We start from the raw sequence: 24,037 nt of genomic DNA on the forward strand, positions 1-24,037 counted from the left end.
TCTGACTCTAGCCTATCTTTCAAGACTGATCACAATTACTCCCAATCACAACGTCTGTGCTCTAGTCAAGTTATCCCAATTACTGTTCAATTTCCTGTCTCTGTGTTCTGTTCAGTCTGTAATGTTGTCACTTCTCATCTCTGAGTTTTGCAACACTAAGTCCCCTTCAAGTCCCCTTCAGGAGCCCCATTCCTAAAGGGTTCTCCTGATTCCCCTAGTTGTTAAGATCTCCTTACACTAAAATTACTTCATATATATTTTTGTATGACTATTTATCTATTTACATGTTGTATCCCAGTTCCCCCTCACTCCCAGCCCCTACCACTACCCCCCCGTAAATGTAAATTCCTTTGAGGAACTGGATTGTTTGTTTTCTGTCTTTGTATCCCCATTACCTGGCACAGTGTCTGGGGTGCAGTAAATATTTAATAAATCATTGTTGAATTGAGTTGAACATCTGAATTTTACAGGTGAAGATGTTGAAACTGAGAGGAGCCAAAGTCAGGACTCACACACAGCTCTTGACTTTAAATTCACTGCTTCTGCAAAATGGGAAGAACCTTTGCAACACTTGCCTCCCAGGGAGAGTACTTGCTAGAGAAAGCATTTTATAATTGTACAGTGTCATGATTGTGACCTGTTTGACATGGAGGTGGCAGGGGCAGGGAGGAGAGAAGGGACTTGGCAGTAGGAAGAAAATCAAATTTTCTTGGAAGAAACAAATCTTATTTTGTTCTTGAACTCTTTAAAATTTAGAAGCTGTTTCTTCTCAAGATTTAAGTTTGATACTTTTAAAGACATTCCTTTGCTTCTCTCTTCTAATATCTGTCACAGAGATGAAAAGTTGGGGATAGGAAATAGGAGGCTTAATATGAACTTTGCAAAAAATTGTGGCCACTGTGGTGCACACACCCTTACACACCCCAAGAAAATTCTTTTCTAAATGACTTAATAGGGACATGTTGGAGGGGTACTTAAATGATCAGAGCTGGAGCATGAACTTTTTAGTGTAAAAATTTAATCCAAAAGAAAACTGAATATGGGGGTGGAGGAGGAGTGGGGAGAGACGAGGTCAACGACAAAAAAACCCACTGGGTCCACAGAAAACATCAATAAAACACGGACTGGAGAAAAAGAACTACCTCATACTGCAGGAACTCTGTTTTAGACATATTTTGAATTTCCAGGATTCCCTGAAATGAAATGCAGCCTATTTTATTTACAGTTAGAAGCATATTTAATACACTGTTTTTACAACAGCTGTTGCTTTCACAGAACTTTTACCCTGCTGTGTAAATGCATCACTAGGAAAATACTCCGGTTGTCATGGAGACAGCCTTAGCACACAGCCCTTTGCTCGCTGAACTGGTGTCAGCTTTCAGCCCCCCTCACATTCCAGTCTGGCAAGCAAGATCGGGGCTACAGCTCAGTCTCCATCAGGCACTGATAAAGGACAGCCAAGGAATTGGCAGAAATTAGTAGGACTGAATGACCAGTTTCCACCAACACACCTGATGGGATGACTATAAAATGAATCCTAGAAGGCATAAGAAATGTCCATCAAATTTTTTTAATATCCAACGGTTGGTTTCTTCCTCAGAGAACCACAGAGGGGCCCATATGTCTTTCTCTGGATAGCCTGAGACCGATTTATTGTCTTAGCTGAGAAGTGTTGTCTTACAGTGGACACTGGGAAGATTATTTAAGGTATCATATAGCAAATACCACACCATTCAAGATCAAACTGCTAACACCGCTAAAGGGTAGCAAAATTTATTTTAACTGTGGAGGAGAGAAAAGAACTAAGATTACACTGAAGTTTAGTTTTTGGCAATCCACGGTGATGTTGTTCAGGGAAATTTTAAACAAGCAAACCGTGCTCAATAGGTGGTGCATTGAACCAAAGAAAAATGCGTGAAAAGTGAAATGGGTGGCCACGTGGTTCTCAGTGGTACATAGCAGGAGAGACCAGGGTGAAATACAATTATAAAACCTGACTAGTTATTGAAGACAGAGAGTCAAATAAACGGCTCAAGCAGAACCAAGTTTTAGAATCTCACAAAAACATTTTTATAATGTTATTTTCCATGAAAAAATGACATTTCACAGGAATAAATGTTTTAAAACTTAATCAGTGGAAGATTTTTAAATGGGCTTCTGTTATTAAAAAAAGAAAGAAAGAAACATTTCTATATTGTGTTTTATTCAAACAAAGCTCCTGATTGACCCGGAAAGAACCTACTACATAACTGACCCAAAGTTTAAAGAAGCATGAATTCAGATTCCTTTAACTGGACCATCACCAACTGGACTTATATGGTTGTGATCTGAACAGAGTAAAGGATTGCCTTCCTGAGCCTAACCTAAGAAATGCAGAATTATCTTCAGGAATCTTGTTCAAGTTAACTTTGGAATAAACCAGAATGAGCTTTCATTTACTTCCTGTTCCTTATATCATCTGCTTATCCAAACTCTACCCATGTGCAAAGGCTGAGCTATGACAATATCTTCTTAATAGGTCTTCTCACCTCTCCCCTTTCCATCCTCCAAAATCTCCTTCACATCAGCTTCATTTTCCCTATTTAAATCAGCTCATGTCACTCCTTTGTCCAAATGCCTTTATTACTTCCCTATTCTCTACCAAGTAAACCCAGTTTGGAGAGGCAGAATCATGCAGTGGATAGAGAGCTAGCCTAGGATTCTGAGTGACCAGGGTTCAAGTTCTAGCCCACATTAAATATGTGACACTGAGCCTCTCAGCAACTCATTAAAACGGTAAATTGTGGGAAATTGTCCAATGACATTGCTAGCAGTTTCTTTGCTTAGGAGTTCCCAATAGAGACCAAATCACAAACCAAAACAAAACAAAACAACACCTCAAAACCACAGCTTTTACGATCAGGAACCACCCACATTTCCAGCTTTATCTTATACTATTCCCATCCATATAATCTGTATTTCAATCATTCAATGTCTCATAAACATGCCCTGACAATTTCTTATTCCTATAATTTTGCTCACTCTCTTCTCTAGGCTTGTAATGTTTTTCCCTCCCTCAGTCTGTGGGATTCCAACTTTTAAGCCCAGTTTACCCTCTCTAGGAAACTTTTCCTGACGCTCCCAGTTGATAAAGACCTTTCCTTCCTCTGACCTTCATTTCTGCCTCTTATGTGCTTAATAAATATTATTGTATAGGCTAGTTGTTTATGGCATCCAAGAAGATGGACCAGATCAAGCACACAGAGAATTAAATCCATGCTGGAGGCAACACAATTTTAAAAGGATCTAGGAATTGGTTTTGAAGATATCTCAAAGAAGGGAAAATACCAAAAGAAAAAAAAATCATGAACATATCATTTCCCAAAACTGATGACTTAGAAAACATCAGAAGACAATAATCTATATTCTTAGTTTCTCATTTTAACTTTATAAAATCTTTAGGAAATGTATTATGCATTGGTGTGTGCGTGCAACTCGATGAAAATAAGAAGGATGTACAAAGAATTTCAGAGATCACTTTCTACAGCAGACCACATCTGCAAGAGGACCCAGTTGGCTGAGAGATGTGAAGAACACAAGACCTTGCTGTATACATTGTTTACATATTTTTTTTAAAAGAGTATATTCGACTGAATAGGGTAAATTGAAATCTTAAAGGCTCCCCTCCAATATGGCGTCATCCACGTATGCATCACAATCATATAAAATACTGTGGTAAATGTAATGGCAGAGACAACTTCCCTTGATGGCCATCAAACCATCTTTGTCAAGAGACGCATAAAAAAGGGAGATCGATGCTTTTCAAATGTGGTCCCTGCCATCATGTCCTGCTCAGAATTCCTTGAAGGGGGAGACTGCTTCATGCATCTTTTTGCATCCCCAGAGCTTAGCACAGTGCGTTACACGTAAATGCTTGTTGGTTGACTGACAGGGATGGGGAACCTGAGGCTCTGAGGTCACATGTAGCCTTCTAGGTCCTCAGGTGCAGCCTTTTGACTGAGTCCAAGTTTTACAGAACAAATCCTTTTATTAAGGGGATTTGTTCTGTGAAGTTTGAATTCAGTCAAAGGGTCACACTCGAGGATCTAGAAGGCCACATGTGGCATCAAGGCTGCAAGTTCCCCAACCCTGGAGGAGCCAAATTCCATGTCAACTGGGACTATACTTGGCATCTCCCTTAGCTCCTTTCACTGTGCTCCATAGTAGGTAATAAATAATAAATAGTTGTTAAATTGAATTAAATTATTTGCCAGATATACTTCATTGTTCTTTCCAAAAATCTAAACCATACTCAAAGGGTAATTTGCTAACATTAAGTTCATTGAAAAGAGTTAAGTCAATTCCAAATATGTTTTGAACAGTGGTAGTAAATTTGGAATTAATGTAGAATCTCATAAGGTAATTTTTTGAAGGAAATAAGATTTACATACAGATCAATTATCTCTAAATGCTGTTGGCTTAAGAATTATAGAACAGGAAAGAATCTGAGAGATCACCTTGTTACCAACTCCTTAGTTTTACAGACTAGGAGACTAAGATCCAGAGAAGTTTAAGTGACTTGCTTAAGGTAACACATAGCAAGTAACTTCATGCTTTGAAAGCATATACTTTATTTTTCCAGAGTGAAAGGCTACATGAATCTCTCAGGTTGTTAAAGATCTAGCAGTTAAGATATCAATAACAAACTTTCTTTTTTGTGTATTGAGAAGACTGAGTTTCTAAGGCACTCAGGCAGGACTTTAGAAACACTGTGCTTGATTCCTTTGATAAGAAATAAACAGCGATAACTTTCTGTTTAAAAAAAAAATCAGAAAACAATGGATTCAGAAGCATCTTAGTTCTCTGAGAAATTCATTATGTGGCTAAAAAGATGAACTCTGCCAAAGAAAATCATCAGCAAAGGCCTTCCTGTTACTTTCTAACGTTGACAAGGATTATCTTGATGCATGTGCCATATACCTAGGAGATGATTGGGTCTGTATTTGGTGCTAGAAATCTAACACCAGGTGGGGCTAGCAGTAGCACTCAGTGCCTCAGTTTCTCTAGCAGGCTCAGCACCCTGAACAAAAATGATGCCAAGACTTATTGATTAACAGTAGCAGCAAAAACCAAAGCCAAGCAACCTTTATGCCAGTTCTCTCCAACCCTACCTCACTTTGATTTCTCCTCAGTTTACTTTGCTTCATGGGTATGTGGGCATGTATGTGTGTGTGTCTGTCTATCTCTGTCTCTCTGTCTCTCTCTGCTTCTCTCTCCCTTTCTCTCTCTTTGTCTCTCTTTTTCTCTCAGGCTGGGGGATAATTAGAATTCATGTACTCTCTGGTTGCCTCTTGACCTCCTCCCCTCACCCCAGTTTCTAGAAAAGGGGAAAAAATTGTCTCCTGTCTCTTTGAGAAAAAAAACTTTGGCCTCTCATACATCTATCCCATATCAGCAATAATTTCAGTGCTGTTGTTCAGTCATGTCCAACTCTTCATGACTCCTTGGACCATTCTGTCAATGGGATTTTCTTGCAAAGATACCATGGTTTGCCATTGCCTTCTCCAGTGGGTTAAGGCAAATAGAGGTTCAATGATTTGCCAAGGATCATGGTTAGTAAGGGCCAGATTTGAACTGAAGCGTTCCTAACTCCAGGCCCAACACTATCCACTGAGTCATCTAGCTGCCTAATAAATTTCATTAGCTTGTGTTAATAGCCACATGTTTATGGGGAATAAGTAAGACAGCATTGGTAAACCTTTAGGGAAACAAAACTTTAAATGTTGGCTGCTTGTTGCGACCAGATTGTGAATAAGAACGAAGAGGAGAGACAATAATGTGACAGTCTGCTATGTGGCAGACAATGAGATGAGTAGAAGAATTACCTTAGAGCATTCAGATTAGAAGGCATAGATATGTTGTGGGCTTAGTGGACATGATGATTTTATGATTTCCCTCCAAAGCTACTTAGAATAAGGGAAGAGGATGAAAATGATAAGAGTTACTCAAAGAAACTGGTAGGCTAAAAAGTGACCGAAAGAAAATGAGCAGTATGTTGAAGGATCGGGTTCATGCCCTGTAAGGACCAATTGGATAGACCAGGGACGAGGTGATACTGTGGTTAGAACATGGGGCCTGGAGTCAGGAAGATTCATCTTTTTGAGTTCAAATCTGACCTCAAATATTTACAAACTTTGTGACCTGGGCAAGTCACTTCACCCTGTTTGCCTTGGTTTCCTCATCTGTAAAATGAACTGGAGAAGAAAATGACAAAACAGTCCAGTATCTTTGTCAAGAGAACCCTAAATGGTGTCAGTAGAAGACTGAACAACAAAAGGGAGGATTAGTTTAGAGAAAAGACTTAACGAGGGAGGATATCGCAACTGCCCTAGGGTAGAACCAGGAACAGTGGGTAGAAGATGGAAAGTGACCAATCTAGGCTCAAGTAAGTCTAACAAGTAATGTTCCAAAGTGCCATGGGTGCCCTTGGAGAGACTGAACTTCCTTAGTAGAAGAGACTCAGTTATAAAGAGGACTCTTTTTGCAGGTGTGGGTTGTACCAACTGTCCCTTGACATCCCTTCTAACTTTGATATCCTATGATTCTATGGTTGACTAATAACAGAGCATAAACAATGGAGGTCAAAGGCCAAGGTATGCAAAGTTAAAGGAGAGGGCTTTAGTGAAATGACTGACCCAGGGTTAGGGTGGGTTAGAGTGAAAAGTGAAGCCAGAATGAAGGTGATTGCCTGTCGAAACCTGGAGAAATCAAAGGGCTGATGGCCCCAGTAAAGACCAAGAACAAATATATCAGAGTTGAGGAAGTAAGAGAGGTTGAAGGACAGGAATTGTGATCATAGAGGAAAAATTGCAGAGTTTAGCATGCTGCTTTTTCTTTCTCTCAATATGTGTGTGTGCGTGTGTGTGTGTGTGTGTATGTCTAATTTAATGGACTAGTCCATTTCCACAATAAAAACCTTGAGAAAAATCACCACAAAAAAGCTACTTATGGGCATATTTTTTTTTACCTTATTTTTTCCTCATTTTCTCATGTTAGTAAGAGAAGATAATAGAAACTTATGTTACAGATATATTTAACTGATTAATGAACTAAAAGACATTTTAAGAATTCTGTAAATTCCTGTCCATCATTTGTGCTAGTAACTACATTATTTTTAACTTTTTCCTTGCTTTCTGGAAGCAAAAACCAGGGTTTTACAGGATCATTTTTCTTGTCAGCAAATTTTAAAACCTTGAATCATCTTCCACATTTGCTTTTCTTTCATCTGCTACATCAAGTCAACAAATTTTATTGAGTCTTTCTCAACTCTGTCCCTTCCTTTGCATTCCCACTGTCAGCTTCCTAGTTCAGGAAGGCCTCCTTAACCAATCTCCCTGCTTCCAGTCTCCTTCTGTCCTGTATCTCCATCTCTACTCTTTCCTTATCTCCATCCATTAATCCTACACCCTGAAACCAGATTAATTCTTCTAACTTTTGTAATGGCATTCTCTTGCTCATAAACTTTTAAAAATGTTACATTATTAAAAGGATAAAGTAGAAACTCTTTTACATGTTTTCAGAGCCCTTCATAATTGCCTAGCTTAATCATTATCCTTCTGTTCTGGCCAAGTTGGTGTCATCACTTTTCTAGAAAAATGTCATCCTGTTTCTTTCCTCAAGCATTTGCTCATGCTATAGTCCCTGGAAGAATTGGCATCCTTGATTCTTAATCATAGCTTCCAAGACCTCAGTGAAAATCTGATTCATCTTCACTAATTGTAAGAAAGTTGTGAGGTAAATGTGAACAAGGAGAAATATCTCTCAGAGTCTTCCACCATATTCTGGGCTAGTTCTTTTCCTTAAAAGTTATGAAAGATTCTTGAAAACTAATTGGCTCTAGAAACAAAAAGACTTAGGCTAATGATGTCACTTGCAGATTTCATGAATACCAGTCAGGAAGAACTAGTTCTCAGGGATCCTTGGTGAGCAGATTAGCTGGCCAACTCAGAGACAGGAGATCTGTGTTCAGAGGAATCAATAGTCAGTATCCTCACTATATATGTGTATTCAATATCCTTCCCTTGCCATGGTTAATTAAATCTCCTTTTGTTAAGTGTTGAGTGTCGCATTTCCTTCCAGTATCAAACCTAAACTCCCAGGGGACTCTTCTGAATCAGGCTCTACATGCAATATTCATCAAACTCAAGTCCTATTTCATCTCTCTGAAGGGATCTCCCCCAGACCACAGAAACCTTCCACTGTTCTGAACTTCAACAGCACTAAGATACTAATGCCCATGAAAATGGGCATTTTAAGAGTTGGTCTTGAAGCAAGGAAAAGCAGACTCAAATCCACATCTGACATCTACTAGCTGTGTGACCCTGGGCAAGTTATTTAAATTCTCAGGGCTCTAACCAATTCTCTAAGATTATAAGTTGCAGAGAAGGTGATGACCAGCATGGATAGAGAGAATTCCCTCACCTGGGAGCTCTCTCTATACTGAGGAAGTCACACATCCAGTCTTTATTCCTATACCATTGTTATAAGTGTTTCGTGTTTACATGTTTTCTCTTCCTTGATAGGATTATATGGTATCTTAGTATATAGAGGAAGTTAGGAAGAATTGAGATCAACTATTGCTTCTTATGCCTATGAGCTGTATGACTATGAGTAAAACCTCTTCATCCTCTGTGTAACTCTCCAAGACTTTATAACCTAATGCTGTACTATTGGAACTTGGAATGTATTTAATAAATACCTGTTGATTGACTCATTTAGTGGTAACCATTCATCTTGTCTCTACAAGAACTATTAGCTTCTTGATCATAGAAGTAGTGTTTTCTGTATCCCTTGGAAGCACCTAGCACAGTGCTTCACATGGAGGCATGTAATGAAGATTTCTCCTTTAAGTGGATTGAAAATATAAGACATAGAAAGGAAGAGACAAACAAAGTATCATTGATTCATTCCTGGAAAAATCTGTGCAATTCTCAATATTCATCATATTTTATATCATAAGTGACCTTCTCAAAGATTTTCCATAAATGCTAAGTAAGTAAGTAGCAGGAATCAGGGACAAGTTAATTATGCTTTGGCCCATGACTAAGCGCCTCTGGACACTGTAACCAAAATGTTTGCTTTGGTTACGTCATAAATATACTTTGAGTATTACATACCTTGAAACATGTTCCAACAGCATGTGGGTGTAGGCAATAAGGAAATATTGAGAAATGTCTAGCCTGAATAACTAATGAAAAATAAAGAGAACGACTAGCTAGTCCCCTTGGTATGAGGAGGGTGGAAATGCATGACCTACGAGCTGCAACTGATTTCCTTTATCATTTATTCAGGCTACCTTGATGACAAACAGAGCCTCAAGAGCCACTAAATCATGAGTGTTGGCTTGCTTGGAGATTCTGTGCCTTCACATTTTCACTGTCCTAAATAAAGTATGATTCCCTAGAGAATGTGCATTTTGACTGAAAATTTTTAAAAGTCATATTCATAGTGGAGCTTCAGAGGGAAAAAAAGAAACCAAAAAGAGGAAGGAATAAATATCATTTATTGCTGTGTTTTTAAAAAAAAGAATATTATATATGAAGTGGTGAATAAATTATAGAGCTCTACATGAATGTGTTAGTTATTATTTGTTATTAGTTGTCTTTAAACATTTGAAGGACTATCATGAGGAAAAGGAACTTATTCCATGGGACTCCAGATGGAAGTACTAGATCCAATGAATAAGATTTATAAGAAGGTGGAATTTATATTTGGTTCAGCATAAGGAAGCTTTCTTTTTTATTAATTAATTTGTTTTTCATTTTTAACATTCAGTTCCACAAGCTTTTGAGTTTTAAATTTTCTCATCCCTCCCTTTACTCCTCCCCAAGATGGCATGTAATCTGATATAAGTTCTAGCTATGAATTCATACTAAACATATTTTCACATTAATCATGTTGTAAAGAAGAGTTAGGGCCAATGGGATGAAACACAAGAAAGAAGAAACAAAACGAAATGAGAAAGACATCAAATAGTATGCTTCAGTTTGCATTCAGACTCAATAAATTCTTTCTCTAGATGTGGACAGCATTTTCTATCATGTGCCTTTTGGAGTTGTTTTGGAACCTTGCATTGCTGAGAAGAGTTAGTCATCTCAAAGTTAGTCATCACACAGTGTGATATATGGCTGTAACTGTGTACAATGTTCTCCTGGTTCTGCTCACTTCACTCAGCATCAGTCATATAAGTATTTCCAGGTTTTTCTGAAATCTGCCAGCTCATCACTTCTTTCTCTTTTTTTGTGCAAAAACTTTTCAATTTAATATAAGCAAAATTATCCATTTTGCATTTCATAATTTTCTCTATCTTTTATTTGGTCATAAATCCTTTCATTCTCCAAAAATCTGACAGGCAAACTACTCTTTGCTCTCCTAATTTGTTTACAGTATCATTCTTTATATCTAAATTGTGTACCCATTTGGATTTTATTTTGGTATATGGTTTAGGATGTTGGTTTATGCCCAGTTTCTGCCATACTATTTTCCAGTTTTCCCAGCACTTTTTGTCAAATAATGAGTTCTTAATCCAGAAGCTGAGGTCTTTGAGTTTATCAAACAGTAGATTACTATAGTCACTGACTGCTGTGTCTTGTGTACCTAACCTATTTTACTGATCCACCACTCTATCTCTTAGCCAGTACCAAGTAATTTTGATGATTGGGACCTTATAATACAATTTAAGATCTGATATGGCTAGGCCACCTTCCTTAGCATTTCTTTTCATTAATTCCCTTGATTTTCTGGACCTTTTATTCTTCCAGATGAATTTTGATATTATTTTTTCTAGCTCTATAAATGGCTCATCATTTCTTATTGCACAATAGTATTCTATCACATTCATATAATATAATTTGTTCAGTCATTCTTCAATTGATGATCATCCCCTCAATTTCCAATTCTTTGCCACCACAAAAAGAGCTGCTACAAATATTTTTGCACATGTGGGAAGGAAGCACTTTCTCATAATTTGGGATAACCAGTAATGGAATGAGCTGCTTCATGAGCTATCCCCCTCACACAACCCCGCTCCTCACTTCTTTTATGTTCCAGTTAAAATATCACCTTCTGTAGGAAGCTTTTCCCAGTCTCTCTTAGTTTTAGTCCCTTTCCTTTACTAGTTATTTGCTATTTATCTTCAATATAACTTGCTTTGTATATTTTTGTTTGCATCTTGTATCCCCTATTGGACCATAAGCTTCTTGAAGGCAGAGGTGATTTCTTTTTATTTATATCCTCAGAACTTGGCACAGTGCCTGACACAATAGTGGCTTTAAAAATGTTTATTGGTTGATAATGATGGCAGCTAGCATTTATATAGCACTTTAAAGTTTGCAAAATGCTTTACAAATATTATATCGTTTTCTTCTTGCAACAACAGTCTGAAGTAAGTACAATTATTATCTCTTTTTTACAGATGAGAAAACCAAGGTAAAGAGGTTAAGTTCCTTGACCAGGGTCATATAACTAAACTAATAAGTACTCAAGCTACATTTGAACTCAGATCTTCCTAATTCCAGTTCCAGTGCTCTATCCACTATGACACCTCTTAAATTTGAATCCTGCCTCAGATACTTACTAATGGGATGATACTGGGAAAATTACTTAAACTCAGCCTCAGTTTCCTCATCTATAAAATGAGAGTAGTAATAGCACCTACTTCTCAGGGTCATTATGAAGATGAAATGAGTGCTTTGCAAACTTTAAAACTGCTATGTAGATATTATTAACTATGGCTCTATTGAGCTCACCATCATTGGTCATGTAAGCAAAAGATGTCCATGTAGCAAGGAAATAGGGTAGGAAAAAGAGAGACTAAATTACCATTTAATTCTATAGTTTTTTGATAACCCCCAACATACTCATTCAATTCCCACTCCTCAGTCCTTTATCCTAAAGGACATTCCAATTAGCAACAGCCCCAGCAAGGCAAGGAACATCTGGTGTCTTCAGTCCAAATCCTATCAGGATACTACTCATAGAAGGTGAATCCATTACCACTCCTCTGGGGCAGACTTCAGGGTTCAGCTGACAATAAATTGGTCTTGGACATTCAGGAAGCCAAACAGATGTTTGACCTGCCATGTTTGACTCCATCCATATGTGATGTGAATGTATTATTTGACTCAAGTTTGCATTTATCTCATAGGCAAAAATATGCATGCAAATGCATTTCGTATGTGTATCTGCAGAGGAACACTGCTATATGAAGCTACTAAGTGAATGTCAATATTTTACAATGAGAACTCTTTTAAAAATACAGCCCTCATAGCAGTTATTGCTATAACAATACCCCACAGATGGCCAAAAGAATTAAAACAGCCTAGATCCACCTGTAGGAAGAGAAATATTTCAGTATGTTTTGAGCCATTACTTCTAGGAAATATGTATACTTGAAGAAGTGCTCAGTATAAATGCCATAGAACCCAGATGGGAAGTTGCCTGTATTCTTTTAACAGGTGGAGAAACTGAACCCCTGAGAAGCTAGCTTGCTATAACTTCCCAAGTACTGCCAAACAATAACATCCATGTAGTTAGCAGAGGCGAATTCAGAGATAAGAAAATAGAGGGCAAAGTCCTGGAGATGAAGGAATAAAATAATGGAGGTACAAAAGAGAGAATTCAAGGGAGATGAAGATGAGACACAAGCAAAGGGAAGGTATAGGAAATAATAAAACATTCAAGGCAATAGAGAATATATAAAATGTGTCTGCCAAACAAGCTCCAATAATTTAAAACCTGCACTAAGACTTTGGGGACATGCTTTGTTTGAAAATAAGGAACAACCATAAACATAATTTTGTATTCAACCATAATAGAGAGACAAAAGGGGGACTTAGGAATATCTCTTCCTCAGTTTCTTCTCATCAACCTCCTGATCTTTATCCTCTTTGTCCATTTCTGCTTTTTCTTCTCTGTTTTGTTTTCTTTTCCTCTTTCCCTCCTACTGCCCTCCACATCTCCCACTTTGCTCCCCAAGGCAATGCTGGGGATTGGATGGGAGTGTCAACCTGGGGATGGGCTACGGAGGCTGGTTTTGATTATAGTACCAGGCATAATTTGAAGAGAAATTGAAGGAGAGGGGAAAGGATTTGGACTGAAGGAAAAGAATACAAAAAGGAGAAATTCAAGAAGAAGGAAGAGCAGAAGGAAGAGGAAAAACAAAAGGAGACCTTGATGAAAGAAAACTTGTAAGACAAGGCAAGTTAGACAAGGTAAGGAGTTAGTAGGAACTGAAAGAAAGCTCAATGAATGAAGGAAAAAGCATTTATTAAGCACTTACAATGTGCTAGGCACTGTGCTAAGCACTGGGAATGCAAATGCAAAAATAAGCCAGTCCTTGACCTCAGGAAACTTAAATAAGGAAGAACAATGTGTATAGATAGACAGACAGATAGATAGATAGATAGATAGATAGATAGATAGATAGATAGATAGATAGATAGATAGATAGATAGATAGACAGACAGACAGACAGACAGACAGACAGACAGACAGACAGACAGACAGATAGATAGATAGATAGATAGATAGACAGACAGATAGATAGATAGATATAGATATATATTTTAATAATACATTAATGATAATACCATAATACAAACTTCATATGGGGGAAATAATACATTCAAAGAAATGTTGACCTTGTAAGGCAGCTTTGTTCTGAGGAGTCACTGAGAGAGTGAATTGATTGACACCCTGTAAAGAGATTTTAGTTATATATTTGATTACTGTATTGGGCAGGGTAGTGGCAATCATTGTAATGGAGGAGAAGAGGGTGGCAGAGTAGGAGGATAGTGAGAAAAAAAGAGCAAAAGAAAACTAAAAAGAGGAGAAATGAATAAAGAGGAAAGAAGGCAAAAGCTAGGAAATATAAGAAGAGAAACTGAGGAAGAGATATTCATAAGCTCCCTATAGTCTCCTCATTATTTTGTTAAATACAAATTTTTATTTATGAACTTTCCTTAGATGGGAAACCTTTAAAATATATCTGTGCCTTGTCAGTCTCCTTTTGAATCTTCTGTGTGCTTTGGGGCATGTTGTTATTTTCCACATCCTCTCTTTTCTCATGTTTCATCTTCATTTCCCTTGAATTCCTTCCTCTCTTCTAGATCTCCATGACTTCATTCCTTTATTTCCAGGATTTTGTGCTCTATGGCTTGGCTCTGAATTCACCTCTGCTACTTACATTGATATTATTGTTTAGCAAATACTTGGGAAGTCATAACAAGCTAACTTCTCAAGGGTCCAGTTTCTCCATCTGTTAGAGTACAAAACGCTTCCTGTATGGTTTCTCCTGTGCTTTTATACTGATCATGCCTTCAAGTATTTCCTAGATTTCCTACAAGTAATGGATCAAACTTTTGTTTTGTCAAAACATGCAGAAATATTTCTGTCTTTATGAGACAGCAGAGCAAAGGGCAAGATGTGAACATCTGGATAGGGTGTAAGGTATGGTCTGATCTAAGGCCAGTTAGCTATAGTGAGTTAGGTGACTCATGACTCAGGACAGCTTAGTCCCAGTCTCACCTAGTGTGAAACTTCCAAAGCTGAATAGCTAAACTGCACCTTTCCCAGCCCCAAAGGACCAGGAATATGAATTCTCAAGATCCTGAAGGAAGTATAAAGTTCCAGGTAGAGAGAAGTAGAGTGATGATAAGGCAAGATGACCCAGATGGATGCCTGGATGAGACATGAAGTTGAGTGTTATGGTACAAACAAAGTATTAAGGAGCTAAGAAGGTGAGAAGGCTAAGAAGGTAAAAAGGAACACAGCAGCTCCAAGCTGAAGACTCCTCACAAGAAGCTGAGTAAAATAGTTCTGCATTCCAACTACTAGCAAGAATGACAAAGGCTAAGGATCTTTCTCCTAGCATGGATGAAGAACAATTCTAAGCAAAAATTCTGTACACATCTTCATAGAAAACACTGTTTTAGCAATGGTCAAGTGATTGTTACCTGTGTTCAGGCTGATTTCCTTCTTAGAAGAAAAAACAAAATAATTTGTAGATTTTCTCGTCACTATCCTAATTATCAGAGGAAATGAAATTTTTTTAAAAAAACAGAAGCATTATGGCAGCATATTAGAAAGACTGTTCAAGATACCCACATTGGATTTATACCAGGAATGTAGGTTTGGTTCAGTATTAAGAAAACTATAGCCATAATAGACCATACCAATAATAAAAACAGTAAAAATCAGATAATTATATCAAATAGACATAGAAAAAGGTATTGACAAAATGTAATACCTCTGTATTTTAAAAATATTAAAAAGCATGGGAATAAATGAGCCTTTCTTTAACATGTTAGAATATGTATCTAAAATCAAGTACTAGCATTATCTATAATAGAGAAACACTAGAGGCTTTAGCAAATAGATCAGGGGTAAAATAAAGTTATCCATTGTCATGACCATTATGTAGTAAAGTTCTAGTAATGCTAAAAATAAGATGAAAAGAAAAAAGTTAAGAAATTAAGCATGAAGAGGAAACAAAATGACTGATCTTGGTAGGTGACATGATGATTTACTTAAAGAACCTTAGAAATTCAACTACAAAATTGAAATAATAAGTACAGGAAAGTAACAGCATATAAAATAAACCTACAAAAATCATTGATCTTTCTCTGTATTACCAATAAACCTTTCAGGAAGAGAAAGAAAAATAAATTCCATTCAAAATAACATGGAATTTATAAAATTTGGCGGAATCTACCTACCAAGACAAAACCGGAAATTAAATAAATACAACTATAAAACACTCTTTACACAAATAGATAAACCTAAAGAATTAGAGAGATATTAATTTCTTGGGGTATGGTCATGCCTATAGAATATAAAGGACAATCATATTTACGTTAAATTACTATGTCAGTGCCATGTGAATAAAACCAAATATTTATTCTAATGTACTATATATAAATATATGTATATATAATGTACTATGTGTATGTGCTATATATATTACATATATACATATATAATAAATGCCTATTTAAGCAAAGTGTTAGCTTATAGAATTTTGGAAAATAATATCTTTTGCCTAGATGAAGAAAAGGTTAAGCTTCTTGAGAGAAATCATGAAAAAAGAAAGAAAGATAGAGGTTTACACTGAGGCATACTGGAATTGATTCATACCAGCTTGTGAGAGTCAATTGTTAAATTTTGTGTAGGAGCATTTATACATCAGAAATTATGAGAAATGACAAAAAGGGACTGATTTTTTATTGTCTGTTTTAAAAATTGACATATAAAATGTTAATAATACAGATTAAACTTAAAAGGGTGCTGTGTATACATTTTTTGATAGTTGGTTATTAAACATTAACCAGCACATTTCTGGTATAATAGTACTAGATCTCAAACTATACAATGCAATAGATAAGAAAACTATTTTTAGTTTCCAAAATATTATAAAGCTGGGCAGTAGAATGAATTAGGTAACAAGATACAGGAGCGAACAAATATTTAGTAAGACAATACTCCAAATAATGGGGTAAGGATTCACTATTAAACATGAACGGAAGGGAACAGAAAACAATCTGGCAGAAATTAGATTCAGAATAATATCTCACATCTTGCATCATATAATCTCCAAATGAATATATGACTAAATGATAATGTCATTAACAAATTAGAGGAGCAAGAAAAGTGATATTGTTCACAACTATGATAGAAAAATAGTTCTTGACCAAACAAAGGAAAGAAAACACCATAGAGATAAAATGAACCTTTTTGATGATATAATATTGAAAAATTTCTACAGAAACAAAATCTGGGGAGTTATAATTAGAAAAGAAACAACTGGGAAAAATCATTATGCTAAATTTCTCCTAAAGATATGAAATCCAAGATATATTTGGAATGGATTCAAATGTATAAGAACCAGAGCCACTTCCTAATAAATTACCAAAAGTTATAAATAGTAAATTCTCAAAAGAAATGCAAGCTATCAATAACCACATTTTAAAAATATGTTTGAAATAGCTAGAAATAAGAAATATTCAAATTAAACAACTTTGAGTTTCTACTTAACCCTAAATATACACTGTTAGATTGCCCCCTGTTTAGATCCTTGCTGCAGGCTCCTTGTTGTGAGGTTGGCTTCTGCTGCTCCTCTTGAAACTTTCTCTCCTTTTACCCCAAAGAAATAGATCTTTCCTGCCTACTGGTAAGCTGTTTCCCTGCTCCTAGATCAATTCCAAGGCAGTTGTTTAGAGGAGAATTTGGGAGAGTTTCAGAGAGTTCCTTCCTCATTCCATCATCTTGGCCCACTCTTTTTTTATTTTAAAGATTAGAGAGGGAAATAGCACCCCTCCTCTCCAAAGAAGAATATAAATACAGGAGCATAAAACTCACAGAAGAGAGCAGAAGGAAGCACAGAGATACAAAAGACATAAACAATGTTGTTGGTTTTTTTGCAAAGCCTTCTTTATAGAAAACCTTGTTTTCTTGAAATCAAGACTATTCTATAAAAGTGGGGACTTATGATCCTATTAATAGAACAAGTTGGTACATAGAATTTGAGCCCATTGTGAAATAGCATACATAAAACACTGATTTCTCTTATCTCCATTTGCTAAAGGAACATAACATGGTGTGAGAAAGATAGGGGATTGTTTTGATATTAATGTGAATGTTACAAAGATTTGAGCAAGGAAGCCCTAAGACTTGTCAACAAATAATGTTGTTGAAGACTAGCTTTCTTTTTTTATATCTCTAGACATCTACCTTTACTGCTAGTGGAAAAAATCTGGTTTAATTTTTTTTTAATTTGCTTTTACTTCTTTTGTGATGGTGCTAAGTGTACTTGTTTTTCTCTATTAAGCTTTGGGAGAATACAAAGATACAGTCTGAATAAAAGACAGAAGGGAAAACAATTTTCTATGCTCAATTTTGTATGAATTAGCTCTTATTCAAATCCAGCAATGAGAGATGTGTTTTGCATTCTAATTTCAACGTGCTGATTTCAACACTGCAGATGGACTAATTCTCCCCATTTTAGGCATTGGCAAACATTGTAATTGCAGCTGAGTATGAAGTCATTGAACCAAGATGACGTCAATATATTTGGCTGTTTTCTGTAGGGAGTGATACTGTGACTTGAATACGGTCTCACTTATGTTATGGTCTCAACATAGCCATTTGTAGACATTTGATCATGTCAAAAACCCTGGCCCGATGCCCCTTCATTGGCTTGTGACAGCAGCCACATGAGACAGTTAGGTCTGAATGATGGAAATGCTGAGTGAGGAAAGCTTGCTGGATGCCTCAACAAATTTTGTGTGGGTCTAGCTATTATTATCATTGGTTTCTCATTTTCAACAGGCATTTTCAAAAGACAATTTATATTCACATGCTAAATTGAATTAAAAAATCATGTGTTTTGAAACATTTGTAATATTATTTCTGTAACCTAGAATATCAGCAGGTAATGTAGTATTTTTATGTGCTCTGAAATTGAATGGAATCAAGTGCTTGAAACCTATTCTTGCTACTTTTTACCTGTATTTAGTAGGTTATTTCAATGCTTTGATTCTCCATGTCATTGTCTATAATATAAGGACTAAATCACTAACCTAAGAGGATTGAGAAAAGCATATTTCCAGTCACTACATAACATAGGTAGGTAGTATATAGAGTACTAGTCTTAAAGTCAGGACAAATGGATTCCAATTTTGTCTCTGACACTTATTAAAGGTGTGACCATGGAAAGTCATTTAATATCTCTTGCTCTCAAAGAGTTCTCTAAGACTCTAGTTATAGACAGGTTGTAAGCTGCATCAATAGGCTGAGTTCCCACACTGATTAAATAACAAGCCCTTGACATAATGACATATTACGTACTTTTAGAGGAAATGTGTTGTGGTGGCTTACACTCAACTAATGGCTTAGCCAACAGAGAAGCTGGGTGTTATAGTTACCAGGTGGTAGTATAGACAGGAAATTATGATAATTGAAAAATGTACATTTTCACATTGAAATGGAATCTGTTGCCTGACAAACATAACCACATGGGCATGATTAACACATATAGGTACAGATACCCTATCAGGCTACTGTTCTTGTTACTGTCGGGCTCTTTGGGCTTTGAAAGACCATATGCTTTTCATGAGCAAAAAAAGAAGGGAAATCAACTTACCTGGTTTGAATTACCTCTTCATTGGTTTGAAAACAAGTGGTTTGCGATTTTTATAATGTTTCCTTTGTATGTGGAAAATAAGCAAACTACCTAGGGAATTCGTGACCCATGGGAGAAAAAACTAAAAAGCAATAGCTTGGGCAGTAGTGTGTTAAGTAAAATCATGTTATTGGGTTAGATTCTTTTATAGCATTAGCTATTAGCACAAGATTTAATTGAAAGATGAGTGAAAAAATATAACTGAAAACTTGGCTATTGTTAAAAAGAATTGAATGAAATGTAAAATAAGAACAAAGAATGATCAAGGAACTGAAAGGGACAAAAGAGTTAAAGACTTCAGAGAAATTTAAGGAAGGAGAAGAAAGGAAGGGGGAGAAACTGAATTATGAATGCCAATATTCTTTGAAATCAATATTTAAGTGCCTGCTATATGTCAGACACTGTGATAAACACTGGAGACACAAAAGGCAATCCCTGTCCTCAAGGAACTTACAATCTGATGCAATTTTGTTCAAGGCTCTCAATTTTATTCCTGCATGTTATTTTTTTAGATGGGATTCTTATACATAACAAATTGTTGGGTTTTGTTTTCTTACAATATTTTGCAAGTTTCTTTTGTTTAATTGGGTTGTTTAATGTATAAATAGTTCAAGTTTTGATTGTTAGACTTAGCTCATGAGTTAAATCTTGCGGTTCCCCATGAATGGAGCAATATCTCTTCTAGAAGAGTTAACATTGGACTGAACATTGTATGAAAGCAGAGAAGGTGCTAAGAAGGAAGCTTGAAGTTTGCCCCCATCCCACCCATAGGTAAACAGAGAAGGGATGCTAATTTATCTAATTTCATAAAGTTTGGAGAAATAGGATTTTCTCTTGGGAAGGGAAACAAAAAAGGTATCACTAAAGAACATTCTCATGGGGATATCATGGAATGAGTTTGTGGTGAAATAATGAATTTCATGTGGGCGAAAAAGGGATTTGTATAGAAGACCATTTTCTTTGAGAAAGGGTTGTACCACTTAGCAATATGTTTCATTAGAAGGGAAGGTATGAGTCCCTCAGGGTCACCAGCACCCAGCATGGTAGGGATGTCTGAAAAGCAGAGAAGAGATAGCATGACATTAGAAATGGAGATTAATCAAGGAAAATGATAAAACCAGATCTCATGACTTGAGACACAGAATGACTCACACCACATGATATTATTTCCATTCAGAATTGTTGTCCTCATGGACTGATATTTCTAAGAGGGAGGTATGGAAGAAAATAGAACGATGAGGTAAAATCTACAATGGGAGAGTTCAAATTTGGTGCTTCAGAGGCTTTATCCTATAGAAGGAACTAAAAAGAATAAAAATGGAACAAGTAAAGGCTGTAATCTTTGAATCAGAGAGCAAAATTGATAATAGACTGGAAAGGAAAATTAGTAAAAAGGAAAACAAAATAAAGGGAATCTTCATGGATGAAGGCCCAATAGAAGGAAGTTGCTAAAAAGAAGTTGGAAGGGATGCAGGGAAAGATTTTGAACTGTTTAACGGGAGAGGTAAAGACAAGGTAAAAAGAAGAGGAGGAGTAATAGATAAATTAATAGATTAAAAGATTAACAGTTTAAAGAAATTGGGATAGAGCAGGTAAATAGGAAAGGGAGAGAATTTATGGGAATAGAGTAGCACTGAAGAAATATGAGTAATACTAATGGCAGGAAAAAGTTACCAACTCAAAAAATAAGTGATTAAAATTAATATAAAAGAAATAAATAGAGGAAAACATAAGCTTAACACTTATAAGTTAATTGTAAATGGATGAAATAATCCAGTTAAACAATTAAGATTGACAGAATAAAAAAATTTTTTTATAAACAAGCCATATCTTTAAAATAGTAACACATACAGAATTAAAATGATAGACTGAAACAAAACTTACTATGCATCAGATGATTCCAAAGTAAGATGATTAGCAGTTATGATATCAGACAAAGCAAAAATAAAACTTCACAATATAAAGGGGGATAAAGATGTAATCTGTTATACTTAGAAAATGAACCAATATCAGTACCAAACATACATGCACCAAATGGCATAGCTTCTGATTTCTAAAGGAAAATCACAGACACACACACACACACACACACACACACACACAAACCCTAGGCAGTAACAAAATAATGGTAGGGGACTTTAATGCTTTCCCTCAGAACTGGACAAATCTAATGGAAAGAGTAAGCAAAACAGAAAAATACAGAACCAACAAACTTGGAGAAGTTGGATCTAAAATTCTTATGGAGTACTGTAAAAAATAACAGAGATGGATGCAGAGAAGTCTAGGAAAACTTGTAGGAATGGGTACCGAGTGAAGTGAAAAGAATCATAGCAATTTATATAAAGGCTACAATAATATAAAGGTAAAGAACTTTGAAAGACAAGAACACTGATGAATGAAATGATGAGTTGTGACTCTGGAGAACTGATGATAATGCATGTATTTGATCTCTTCATAGAGAAATGACAGATAAGACCTACATGACTGAGAAAAGAACAGCTAATGTGTGAATTTGTTTTCTTTAGTTTTTCTTAGTTTCCAATTGTGCTTACCAATACTTATTTGTTACAAAGGAATATTTTTATTTCAGGCAAAAAGAGTTGTACACACAAGGGGAGTTGGTGGGTAGAGATAGTGATGCAAGAACAATCAAAAGAAATGAAAAAGGAAACGTCAATTAAATATTTTAAAAATACACAGAAGAGAGCGGAAGTTCCAAAGGAGACAGACATATTCTATTGTGTTAAAATAGATAAATAAATTTTGAAATGTACATAATAGAAGTTCACAGTTTCACAAGAAATCCTCTTTTTTTATTCTTTGAATACTGAAATTGTGTAGAAATAATTTTAAAGACATGACATTTTCTGAATGGATATATTAAATAACAGATATATTACTCAGTACTATTTGATACATTTTTAAAAATCAGGTTTTAGGATACAGATACATTAAAAATCAAATGTAAAAAAGCAGATATACTATGCATATCCTTTATACATCACAATAATAAAGAGAGTAGTTAGAATAGGAAACATAAGCAAAGATATAGAACTCAATGGAGATTCTACAATGATATCCTGAATGGTAAGTGAATTAAAAAATAATAATGATAAAAATAATAATAAGGATGAAAAAACCCTACAAATATTTCTGAAATGCAGCCAAAATAGTCATCAGAAGAAAATAAAATAGATGTCTGGAAAACACACTTTAATGAGAGAGAGAGAGGATTAATGAACTTAGTCTGCCATTTTATTTATTTTTTGTTACTTTTTAAGTTCTAAACTGTCTTTGACCCTCTCTCTTCACCTGCACTAGAGAAAGCCACCATTTGATACACACACAGAAACATACACACATACTTCTATATGCATATATGTACGTATGCATGTATGTATGTATGTTTATGTGTGTGTATAACTGTACATACTGGTATTTATCAGTTCTTTCTCTGGAGGTTGATAGCATCTGACTTCACAGGTCTTTTGTAATTAATTTGAATATTTATAATACCTAGAATTACTTAGTCATTCATAGTTGTTCTTCAGTATTCTGTTACTGTATACAATGTTCTCTTGGTTATACTTATTTCATTCTTTATTATTTCATGCAAGTTTTTCTATGTTTTTTTTTTCTAAAATCAACCAGTACTTCACTTCTTACAATGCAATTTTTAAAACTATATAACCAAGCATAATGGTAATTTAAATGGGAAAATCTTTCCCATTCATTAATAGACCCATGTGACCTGCTTAAATCACATGGAAACCTAAACCACATGTGGTGGGAGGAACTTGCAAAATGGGTGGAACAGGAAAGGTGGAGCAGGGCTGGGGGGGAGTTGGGTCAGGCTGCTCAGAGCTGGGAAGATCACAGGCAAGCAGACAGCTAGGTTCCTGAGTTTTTGTTTGTGAGAAGGAACCCAGCACGGAGAGGGGCAGGAAATCTTGGAAATGCTTTGCCCCTTGAAGTGTTAACATTTATTGACTTCTTGGCTACTATGACTGATTTGGCTTTCTGGTTTGGGGATTTAGCTTTCTGGTGTCTAAATAAATGTTTTTCTTCTGTCTTCTATATGGAAAGTCTGTTATATTTTGCAATTGAGAACTACACTGGTATATTCATAGTTACCACTAGTACTATGAATACTGCCTTGGTGATACACCAAGTAAACTTGAACACAAAAGAAGGTACTGAAAATCTGAGAAAAGCTGTTGCAGAAATTAAAAGACACTAGAAATTATTTTTAAAAACAAAAAGATAATTATTGAAAAGACTACCTCATCAAAGATAAGAGGGAGGGAAAACAAAATTACTAAAATGAAATATGATTAAGGCTAGGTCATAACAGATATAAATGAAATAAAAGTAACTTAAACACAGATATTTTTACCAAAATTGACAATTTAAAAGAAAAGAAGAATTTACCTGCAAAAATGTAAAATACTTAATTGAATGGATATTAAATAAATATCTCAAATAACCCAATCTCAGAAAATAAAATTGAACAAGCCATAAAGGGGGAAAATGAAATGGTCTAAATAATTTTATAAATGATTCTATTAAAAACATTTCTAATAGCTTATTATTTTTGTTTTTCAAATAATAATGTTAAAAAGTTTTATTTTATATCTTCCACTACCACCATCTTCTCAACATAAATTGGGCAAATTTTAAAAAATGAAAAAAAATCTCTCAAAACTTAGCTACATAGTCTGGCAAAACTGTCCACATTAACCATGTCATACAAAGTACGTCTCTTTCTCCATTTTGAGTTCATTTTCCTTTTGAGTGATTAGTGATGTGTTTCATCTTTAC

The sequence above is a fragment of the Notamacropus eugenii genome, chromosome 3 (assembly GCF_028372415.1).
Source record: "Notamacropus eugenii isolate mMacEug1 chromosome 3, mMacEug1.pri_v2, whole genome shotgun sequence".
Taxonomy (NCBI): Eukaryota; Metazoa; Chordata; class Mammalia; order Diprotodontia; family Macropodidae; genus Notamacropus; species Notamacropus eugenii.